Here is a 12171-nt window from a genome sequence, read left to right as displayed (position 1 = left end):
GTGTTCCTTGGAGTTTACTCTGTGACTGTGGTGGAAACACCACTCCCATTGTGTTGATCTGCAATAACTCTTCTACATATGGCTCGTTAGAAAAACATCTTGAATTATAATGACCACAATTGGGATTTTTTTATTATTAAGATTTTTCTGAAATAAGCTTTAGATTTACAGAATTTCATGCATAAAATATATACAATACAGTTACCATATACAACTTTATTATTAATACCTTGCATAGAGAGTACATTTGTTATAATTCATGTAAGAGCATTTCTGTAATTTTACTATTATCTGTTGTCCAGTGTTTACAACAGGGTTCATTGTGTTGTATAGCCAAAGGTTGTAATTTTTTTTTAGTTTTATTCTAGTAATACATATAGAAATTAAAATTTCCCCCTTAAACACATTTGCATATATAATCCAGAGCTGTTAATTACATTCACGATGTGCTACCATAACCACCATCCATTAGCAAAATTTTACAAGCCACCTTATAGAAATTCTACATATTTTAAGCTTTAACTCCCTATTCCTTACCCTCATCCATCCCTTCGTAATTTATATTCTAGATTCTGATTCTATGAGTTTGTTTATTCTAATTACTTCATATTAATGATATCAAACAATATTTGTATTTTTGTGCCTGTCTTTTCACTCAACATGATGTCTTCAACATTCACCCATGTTGTGCCATGAATCAGAAGTTGATTCCTTTTTAATACTGAATAATATTCAATTGTATGGATATACAGCACTTTGTTTATCCACTGATGAGTTGATGGACACTTAAGTTGCTTCCATCTTTTGACAATAGTAAATAATGGCCACTGTGAACACTGGTGTGCATATATCTGCTCAAATCCTTGTTTTCAATTCTTTTGGGTATATACACTGTAGCATGAATACCAGGTCGTTGGTAATTCTATACTTCATTTTTTGAGGAACAGCCAAAGTATCTTACACATTCTATGGCAGCTGCATACTTTCAAATTCCCATCAGCAATGAATTAATGTTCCTTTCTCTCCAGATCCTCTCCAACTTCTGTAAATTTTCTGTTTTGTTTTTTTTAACAGTAGTCATTCTAGTCAGTGTGAAATGATATTTCAGTGTGGTTTTCATTTGCATTCGCCTCATAGCTAATGTTGCTGTGCATCTTTTCATGTGCTTTTTGGCCATTTTTATGTCCTACTTGGAGAAATATCTATTCAAGTCTTTTGCCCAGGTTTAATTATGATATTTGTCTTTTTAAGGTTGAGTTGTATGTCCTTCCATTTACTTGCTGAACTATTCTTGGACTGCAAAACGGTATAGGATACTTTTATATATCATTCCTTTCCCCATTCCTTCATTTGGGTGTCAAATTTGCATCTTGTTCTGATGTCACTCCTAAACATTTCTCTTTCCCCACTTTGCCCTACACAAACAGGTGTTTACCCTGACAAATCACATGTAATTCTATCTTGGTGTTTGCTTCTAGGAGAGCCCAGGGTTGCATAGCCTTCTTTACTATTACATGACATAGTTATAGAATTGCAGGAAAGCATCATTAATCAAAAGCTTCCAACAAGTTACAGTTATCTGGACTATTTGCTGAGAACCCCTAGCCCTTGTGCTTCTTTCCTCTGAGGTTTTGTACAGAGTTAATATCTATGGATAATTTCTTCTACTCCTTAGCAGATTAAAAGCAACAGTTTAGAAAGATATGGAGCAATGTGGAAATCTAAAGGCAGGAATAGATAGAATAGCAAGTAGAAGCTGCCAAAAATTCATGCATTTCCTCATTCTCTTTCACTTCCCTTTTTACTTCTTCATATCTTCACTTCAAAAATATCTTTGATAAACTAGTACAAACCAGCGCTAGATATACATTAGTAAACATAATCAACCCTCTATACTCAGAGAACTTACATACCAGTAGAAAATTGCAGCAAACGAATTAAACTGCTACCAGAGATAGTGAAGAATCTTAGGAAAACAGTTAAGAAATGAAAATTTTCAGGTCACGAAAAGACTGACCTGAAGCATCAAAATGTCTCCTTTCAAATAATATTGAATATAAGGTAATAGGTTTTAGAGGGATTCTTACATTTTTATTGAAATTTGGCTTTTCAAATAAAATAATTCTGTGAACTTGAAAATAAATTTTCCAAAATAAGGAACTGAGGGATAGGGAAGAATAAATCAGGAATAAGGACTGAGAAACCAAGTCACAGCCCTGTTTTCATCAAGAATGGCAGAAAAGGATGTTACCAAGTTCCTTTCCAAGTTTCCCAGGTAGCCTTTAAGAAGTTCTCCTGTAAATAAAAAATATTTTAGTGATCTTTTAGGAGTGATGAAAATGACAACAGATGATATTAACAGGGAGTTTCACAGTTGGCAAACATCATGACACACTATCAGGGACCACAACTAGTGATGAAGTAGACAGTGTTAGATGCTTATTCCACCCACCAGCAGAAGACTCATGCAATTCACCTCACCAATCTGTTCCTTATTTTTCTCAACTGAAGAATTAGACAAGAGTAGGACCTACTTCACAGGTCTGATGGATGGGTTAAATGAGATATAATACATATAAAGCCTCTAAACCAGAGTTAGGCAGGTAGTGAAGGCTCAATATGCATTCACTCTTATGCTATGCATTTGGTTCTCACTGAAACCTTGTTAAGTGGGCAGAACAGGAATTACAGCACCCCTTTGAGTTACACAGAGACTACGGCTTCAAGTCTTTGAACAACTTGACTGAGATGACTTCAGGAATTGCAGAATATATGTGTAAGTATCTACAGAACATATGTATATAGTATATCTATAGATAAAAGACTTATTTCCTCAGGCTTGCATTTATTCATAGAGTTGTATGCATCACAGAACATAAATAAGTTAGGACAACTTCTAAACACTGTGTTTATTTTGACTATTCAAACATCCTTGTGGTTTGTTTTGAATGCAGTGACTCAAAGAGCATTTTCAACACTTTATGCTAGAAATTGCTAAAAAAAAATAGCTAGAAACGATTAAATTGCACCATTTTTCAGGAATTAAATGTTTCTATCAGAATGTGCAAAATCTCCTCTTCTTCATAGGGATAGCAGGAACAGCTTCTTTTTGGAAAAAAGTCTGTCCCTTAAACCCATGAATTTGACATCCTCACCATGAAGCAAACTCACAGGTTGCAAAAACCCTGAATGTTTTTAAATATGTGGATTCTTCATAGGCATCTCAACCAATCTAGCTATCACCTCAGATTTACCCCACATGGCAAAAACTACTGTTTCCCAATGTCTTCTTCCAAGTTGCCTTCCAAGGAACTCCTATTCAATCTCTTAAATCTTAGCCATAATGGTATCTTCTTTAAATTTCTCTCTAATGTCTTTATCTTAAAGATTTATTTAGAGTCTTCTCAGACAAACCATTCTATTTCTTGAATATATTCTATTTTTATGCTCATATGTGTGTCTGTAAACACATTTTTTTTTCATTAGTCTATCTTTTTATCAATATTTGGCTTTTAGGCATCCTTCTATGGTTTGTTCATTTGATTGTTTCTCCAGCCCCAAGGACATAACAAGCATTCTGAAATGTTGACAAAACTCACATGAACTCTTCTTATTCCTTAGTTTTCTTGATTACAAATGAATTCTCTCATATTAGCCTTGATTTTAAAGTATATGCTCAAGCAATGGCATTTACTCCCTAAATATGACTTTTTTCTGATCCTATTCTAAGTGAGAACTGAAGGTTAACTATGTTTGAGGGAAATATGTGGCAAAGGAGTAAAATTTATATTTAAAGGTGTACAAAAACATTTATAGTGACATTTAGAGATTAATCATAAAAAAAGGAAAATCAACCATTTGAAAATTATTCTTATTTTATTTACTTTAGGTGAAGAGCTATTCCCTTCTTCAAATAAGAAGCAAAATCTGAATGGCCAGGTCTTCTAACCTCAGGTAGTGGTGAAGAATATTCTTCTTTGTTTTTCTCTTGAAAAGTTACTTCAATTTCAAGAAAGTCTCTAAATAATATTACAAACAAGGAAAAAAACACAAACTATTTTACCAATGGTCATAGGAAGTTATAGTACAAAGTATACACATAATGAAATAATTAATTAACCCTACAGAATTGATGTTATTAATTAGGTTTAAGTAAAACTTTAGCCACATAGTCTATCATCATTGCATTGAAGATGCTTTGTCTTCTGAAAGTTTTTGAACCATTCAAAGGAATCATCTTTCTTTGCTCTGTAACTTCACTTCATGAAATGGCATCACTGCTAATGATTTAAATTATCATGATGCCACCCTATGCAATGGATTAGCAGTGTTCTATTTATGCAAGAGGAGACTTTTTCTGCATACTCTTTAATATGTAAGCAAATGAATCCAAGAAACCTCTCTTCCAGAATTGACTCTAGGGCTATTCCAAATACCAATTACTATATGTGTCAGAGTTCTGGCAGAAAGCAAAGTTGCTCAAATTGACTAAATTAAAGAAAATTATTCAAGGGATCATTTACAAAGAAATTAAGAGAATAAGCAAAAACTACAAAAGACACAAGACTCCATTGCTGCAGAGTGTTACTATGCCTAAAACTGAAGGGACAAGGGGGAAGAAGAGTTACCAGATCTACAGAGGTTTTGCACTGAGAGCAGAAGGACCAAAACTATGGCTTTGGTCAAGAAGTGAATGTGGATCCCACTATCTTTGCAGGGAAAGAGCCTTGAATTAAGTACTTTACCTTAGTCTTTCCTTTCATTTCAGTTCCTCTCTACACTGGCCAAATTTAATTAATTCAATTAATACAAATTGGTATTCTGGAGCAGATAGCAGAATGGAAGAGTAAAGGAATAAATCTATAGGGGAATTTGGATATCAGCATATTGAAGAAGTATCAGTGTCTATGCATTTTCATATGTATATGTGTATATATATATATATATATATATATGCACAATATACATGTATGTGTATGTATTATAGTTTCATTTGATGTCATCAAAACTCAATATATAATATGAAGGGTAATTATGACTGAATGCATCTATGAAAAAGCATCACAATCTCCAAACAAAACTTTTTGAGCTATACTAAATAAGGTTGTCCCAACTTTCTCAGTGAATAGTCTTGTGTAATTGCTTTGCTAGCCCTTCCGTAAAGCTGGAAAACCATGAAGAACTCCTTGAATTTGGTACACCTGGAATCCAAACTGTTTGAAAAGATTGTGGATCTAGTTGGTTTGAATGTTGGAATTTTAGCATAATGGTTTGCTGTAAATTGTTGGTAAATTGTGTTATTGGGTATTATTGGTCCAATAAGCATTTTTGCTTTATTCCTATAATGATTCTACAGCAATTTATATATAGGTATACAAGAGGGGTGCAAAGCCTCATTCCATACTCCACTTTCACTCTGTGACCATTTCTGAAACTACTGAAAGCAGAAGAGAGGCAGTGTATCCTGCTTTTATATGGGAGAAAGTACAACCTGCGTTAGAGAAAAAGATGAAAAGCCATGTAATTTCACAGAAACTAAGAGATTAGCCATTGAAGAACATTTATCCAAGTTATAAGCTTTTCTGAATATCTTAAGAGCCCCAAAGTAGCAGACTATAGAAAGAGGAATTTCTGTATTCAATAACAAAAGAAATCACGAAAAACTTTGCATTTCTATCAGATGTTTTCTCATAAGGCAAAAATGTATACAGCACATTAAGGAGAATGTTATGTAAAAGCTTCCCATGACTTTCAAGTTGTGCATAAACTCTGGCATGAGTGTCCAGTAAAGGATTCCTCTCTTAAGGCAAATTTTAACTTGTGATCTGGTGTCCATATTTAACCTCAGGGAAAAAATGAGTGAAAATAAGTCAACTCTTTTGTTGTATGCTATGGACTTACTCATTTTCTAGTGAGAATAATCACTGAGTTAAGTTTCCCAAAGGAATATACTACCCAATAAAAGTTCCAAAATATTTTTAAATGAATGTATCAATGGCCACTGCCCAAACACCCCTAAAGAGAGGGATGGAAAGATCAAAGATGATGGTGGAGTTATACAGAGAAGATAGGGTTTAACAAATGAATATGATTGCTGAATCATTAAACTGATATCTCTTTTAGTCTCCAGTATCTTAGAGCAGCTAGAAGCAAAAACTTAAAATTGTGGAATTGTTACCCATGTCAAATTCTGAAATATGTTCTACAACTAATTGTGATGCTGTACTTTGAAATTTATTGCTTTTTTTGTATACATGTTACTTTTCATAAAAAAAGAAAGAAAAAAATTCGATTGTGGTGATAAAAAATATTTAAGCCTTCTAGATTCCTATATTCTGGAGCAGCTAGAAGGAAAATCTGAGAGGATGATATGGTAGCCCATGACAAACTCTGGGATCTGTCACTTGTTGAAAGTTGCTTTTTTATTTCTTTGCTTTGCATATATGTTACACTATACAATAAAAAAAGTTAAAAATAAACATAAAAAAAGAATGTATCATAGGCTAGAGAAACAAAGAAATCATGAGAATAAGGAGAGGTATTACTGCAAGCATGGCACTTTCTATTCAAGGGCCCACTTGACCCAGTACTACAAAGGAGAAACATGTTTCTCAGTGGGAAGGTGATTTATTGCAAGTACACTATGTAAGAAACTGTGGTTATCTTACCCAAACTAATTCAAAGTGGGGATGTGATTTAGGGTTTTTATAGGTAAAAGGAAGGGGTTAGGGATCAAAAAGTAAGTAATGTCAACATGATTCATTCTCATCAGGTCAACGATGAAGTTGGATCTTTGTGAGAAGGGCATGGGCAATTTCCCATCCTGTGTCATCTCAAGCAAATCTTATGTTCCAGTTTCAGTGATTTGATAATGATATTGACATGCAAGTTCTTATTGTGCAGAGTCTTCATGATGCTTTTCTTATTAATCCTCAGGAATGCCAAACTTTTGTCCTTTGAGGAGGAAGTCACTGGTTCACTGGGCCACAGGGTGTTCTTAATATTATTCTGTTATCTTATTCCTATAGGCAGAACTAAGAAGGTTAGGGGGATATCCTGGAAATTAAGTATTAAGACTAAATTGCTAGGGTCAGCTAGGGTGAGCATATTTTCCATCTATTAATTTCACCCTTGCATTTTTACTCTTCTCATTCTTAAGAAAACATATTTGGGAGCATGTTTCACATAATAAAAATGGGCAAAAGTTCCATTCTTTTGTAGTTACTTTCTGCTGATCATGGGCAAAAAAACTTTCATATTATTTTGGAGGATGCTTTAGGCATGAATTTTCAAATACAATATAAACAATTTTATTATGCCAAGCAAAATAAAAGCAGTACTTAAGAGAGCTTTCTCTATTTTGTAGGCAAGTCTATCAATTATTTAGAAAATGAGTTATCTGCTAAGATTTTTAACATGTTCAATATTTCTTTGCATATGATCTAGTACAGTGGAGTTATATTATTTATAGAATAGCACTTAATAGTAATCAATGTACAAGTTTCACCTTGAGCTGCAGTGGGTGTTTGGCTTACAATATTATACATGTTGTCACCTCATAGGAGTAGGCCTTAGTGCCTATTGCATCTTTTTAGGTTCTAATTGTATCTGTCTGACAATCATAGCTCCAGGAAGTATGTTCTTTGTACAGTCATAGCACAACATCATTGGTCCTCTGGAAAGCAGGATGATACGTTCCAGGGTTCCATCAATATCCTCCAGTGCTGTGCAACAGAGCCAGTCTGAAGGCAGTGTTCACTGAAACACTAAAAAAAGTGAGCTCTCTCCAGCAGGAAGAGTTACAGAAGTCCATAGTAGCAAGAGGTTTTCATTAACTGAATGTTCTCTTCTACTTCAGGAACATGTCCAGGTGATGTGGCTGATACTTACATAGTTTTAGGGGCCACAGAAATGGGTCTAATCAATAACTGAAATAGGGAGAAAAAGGGCACAATACTAGGAGTCTGGTTTAAACATGCACTTTTCTTAACTAATCCTCAAGAATGTCAAATTTTTGTCCTTGAGGAGGAAGACACTGATTCACTGGACCACAGGGTGTTCTTGACACTCTTATCTTATTACTATAAACAGAACTGAGAAGGTCTGGGTAATGTCCTGGGAACTAAGTACAAAGAGTAAACTCCTAAGTTTAGCTATGGTTAGCATATTTTCCAACTGTCAATGGAGCTCCATAATGAATAATTTAGGGTTATCAAGACAAATGCACTAGAGTATTTTAGAGAATACCAAAGGGAAAAACAGGCAATATTTATCATCTTCAATCTTTTGAATAATAATAACAATTCTATGAGTTGACAATTATACAACATTTATATCCAATGTAATATTAAATTCTCAATGTATAGTATCTGTTATTGTATGTCAGGAAGTCTGCTAACATTTTAAATAAACAATGTCTTTTACATCTTCCTGCAATCTATTAAGGAATGTGTTATTATAGATTAGAAATGCATTAAATGGCATGTGAGTAAATTGATTCCTCAGAGGATTAAATTGATGGTTATTGGTATGAAGTTAGTAAGGGCTAGAATTAGAAATCAACTCAGGTTTGTCTGATGCCACATCAATGCTCACCAACCCATATTTTCTCCCAAAATTGTATAATATTCTGCAAAAACTTATTTATATCATATTTCCTTTAGTCTTCTCTCCTCTATAAAACAATGCTGCTGTCATTCTAATAATGTGGGCAATTTGGTAGATAGAAAATTCCCTGGACAAACTTTATCAACTAAATTCTAACCGTAATAAGAGAGGTCCTGAATATGAGATTTTAGCAATCTGTTAGGTGGTGCTTGCTATCTCTGAATCAGAAGGCCACTGATTTATTGAAATTTTCCCATGCTTCAAGGTCTCTGTTAAGTAGTTTTAAAGCATCATTGCTTTCAGAGTGTGCAGGAGTAGATAGATCGTAGAATTCTTGCCTGCCCTGTGGGAGACCTGGGTTCAATTCCTTGCCCATGCACTTCCCAAAAAGCAAGCAAAAATCCGAAAAATAAAAAATTCAGCAAATGGCACTGTAGTAATGGCCCACATGGATAACACATGGCTAAAGAATGAAATGTGACCCCCACGAAAGAGCATACAGAAATAAAAAATAACATCATCACTTTTAAAAATGCAAAAGCCACAACTAGTAATTTCTGCTATTAATCTTCTTTTACATGGAGGCAACTGAGGTTTAAGGAGATTAAATCACTTCTTTAAAGCCTCACAGCTGGTGAGCAGTGAGACAAACCTTGAGCCCATGTCATCTGTCTGACCTATGCTATCTCCACAACAACACTGATCTCAGGTTTGACTCTCCTTGAAGCATACAGGCCTGTCATTTCTAACTCATGGTTCCTAAGACCTTTAGTACACAAAAGATAGTTTGCTGCTCACTTGGAAACTTCCTCCCATACAAGCCCATTCTATTAGGAAATATCAACTGTCTGTATATTTCAATCTCAGACTGTGTGTTATGTGACTATTTATTCCTGGTTTTCTGGTACTAGTCTGTAAAGAGTACAGAATGGCTAGAGATTTTTAGTTCCAGCAAGATCAGGGAATATTAAACAATTCTGAGTGGGGCATAAAGAGTTCTGTGATCTCACCTAACTTTATCTCCATTCCTCCCACAAATACACCCTGTACTCTGGACAGATCAGCCAAATTTCCATGAGTTCCTCTACCCTCCATTCCATTATCTGCTTCAGTCTTGATTATCATGGACTCCTTTGTCAGAGATGTCCTCTTACCACATACATGGCCAGTGTCCAGTCATTGCTTAAAAACAGGTGTATGCATCCTCTTCCCACATTAAACCTCTCAGAGCACACACTGTGCTTTCTCACTGACCCCTACCTGATGGGAATCTCCTTTTTGGCCAGTCTCGCATGATTAGGTATGATAATTTGATCATGACCTGTTACACATAACAATTTGATCATGACCTGTTGTGCTTACTTGTTAACAAGATTTGTCTTCATTCTACAAAATATGCCCTTGCCTTAGATCAAACCCATGTCCTTGGTGCCTGGCAGAGAGTCTAGGGCACAGTTAATGTTGGACCCAGTTGTGGTTTTGGAGACAGGTTAAACATACTCGGAGAAATGGTTTTGAACTTTGGCTTTGTCAGCCTACACATTTGCCACCTTGCCTATTGTATGTACAACACTTTCTGTGTCTCGGATAACTCATCTCTAGATGGGAATGATGATTACCTTGACTTCACAGTATTATTGTGAATGATGAAATGAGGTGAAAATTCTGAATCAGTTATAAGAGTGTCTGGTCCATACTGAGTGCTTACTAAGTATCATGGCCACATATAATGGAGAAACGAACAAGCTTTTAGTGATTCTTTTCACTTCTTAATCAGGTAATGCTTCTATGAGGAGTGAGGGCACATGTTTCTACAAAATCTATCTGTATTGATACTGAGGATAAGCAACAACCATATCTAAAGCAATATAGCCATAGCTGGATAAATAGACAAGCATATGCATCTCTAAATTTTCCGTGGTAAACAGGATACACCTTAAGTTTTACAATTTGATTATCTCAGTTTATAATCTTAACTCTATGGAATTTTCTAATTTACATTGGACAAAGTCGTTGACTGTACCTGAATATGTTTTTGTCTATATGGAAACTGCAAGATATATTTCATAGAGTTATTTGACAATTAATGTTCTAGGAAGATATTTTCTAAAGAGTAGGTTATCAATATATCATAATCATCTTTTAAAAATTTTTCCCTTCTCTTTTTTTTTTGAAGATATAGAATGTTATTAGTATTAAAATAATAATACTAATAAAAAATATATATATATAAAAAGGAAAAAGAAAAAAACAAAAACAAAAGATACAAACACACAAACAAAGAAACAGAAAACCATATTTCAGGTGCAGCTTCATTCAGTGTTCCAACCTAGTTACATTACACTTAGGTATTATTGTGCTGTCCATTTTTGAGTTTTTGTATCTAGTCCTGTTGCACAGTCTGTATCCCTTCAGCTCCAATTACCCATTATCTTACCCTGTTTCTAACTCTTGCTGGTCTCTGTTACCAATGATATATTCCAAGCTGATTCTCGAATGTCGGTTCACATCAGTGGGACCATACAGTATTTGTCCTTTAGTTTTGGGCTAGACTCACTCAGCATAATGTTCTCTAGGTCCATCCATGTTATTACATGCTTCATAAGTTTAGTCTGTCTTAAAGCTGCATAATATTCCATTGCAGGTATACGCCACAGTTTGTTTAGCCACTCGTCTGTTGATGGACATTTTGGCTGTTTCCATCTCTTTGCAATTGTAGATAATGCTGCTATAAACACTGGTGTGCAAATGTCCATCTGTGTCTTTGCCCTTAAGTCCTTTGAGTAGATACCTAGCAGTGGTATTGCTGGGTCGTAATCCATTCTGCCATTCTATGTCTTTTGATTGGGAAATTCAGTCCATTATCTTTTAGTGTTATTACTGTTTGGATAATATTTTCCTCTACCATTTTGGCTTTTGTATTATATATATCATATCTGATTTTCCTTCTTTCTACACTTTACTCCATACCTCTCTCTTCTGTCTTTTCGTACCTGACTCTAGTGCTCCCTTTAGTATTTCTTGCAGAGCTGGTCTCTTGGTCACAAATTCTCTCAGTGACTTTTTGTCTGAGAATGTTTTAATTTCTCCCTCATTTTTGAAGGATAATTTTGCTGGATATAGGAGTCTTGGTTGGCAGTTTTTCTCTTTTAGTAATTTAAATATATCATCCCAGTGTCTTCTAGCTTCCATGGTTTCTGCTGAGAAATCTACACATAGTCTTATTGGGTTTCCCTTGTATGTGACAGATTGTTTTTCTCTTGCTGCTTTCAAGATCCTCTCTTTCTCTTTGACCTCTGACATTCTAACTAGTAAGTGTCTTGGAGAACGCCTATTTGAGTCTAATCTCTTTGGGGTGCGCTGCACTTCTTGGATCTGTAATTTTAGGTCTTTCATAAGAGTTGGGAAATTTTCAGTGATAATTTCTTCCATTAATTTTTCTCCTCCTTTTCCCTTCTCTTCTCCTTCTGGGACACCCACAACACGTATATTTGTGCAGTTCATATTGTCCTTGAGTTCCCTGATACCCTGTTCAAATTTTTCCATTCTTTTCCCGATAGTTTC

The 12171-nt window shown here is 34.9% G+C and overlaps 1 long non-coding RNA gene across 1 annotated transcript in view; it reads left to right on the top strand.

The window, feature by feature from the left end:
• LOC143645974 (uncharacterized) overlaps positions 1-12171 on the top strand; it is a 326483-nt gene that overhangs the window by 313241 nt on the left and 1071 nt on the right. The window contains exon 3 of the long non-coding RNA XR_013157216.1: positions 3890-3954. This is a non-coding gene — a long non-coding RNA (uncharacterized LOC143645974). The remainder of the gene's footprint in view (positions 1-3889; positions 3955-12171) is intronic.

Source organism: Tamandua tetradactyla, chromosome 9 (assembly GCF_023851605.1).
Source record: "Tamandua tetradactyla isolate mTamTet1 chromosome 9, mTamTet1.pri, whole genome shotgun sequence".
Taxonomy (NCBI): domain Eukaryota; kingdom Metazoa; phylum Chordata; class Mammalia; order Pilosa; family Myrmecophagidae; genus Tamandua; species Tamandua tetradactyla.
The sequence above is the reverse complement of the archived record's forward strand: the minus strand, read 5'-3'. Positions and strand labels throughout refer to the sequence as shown.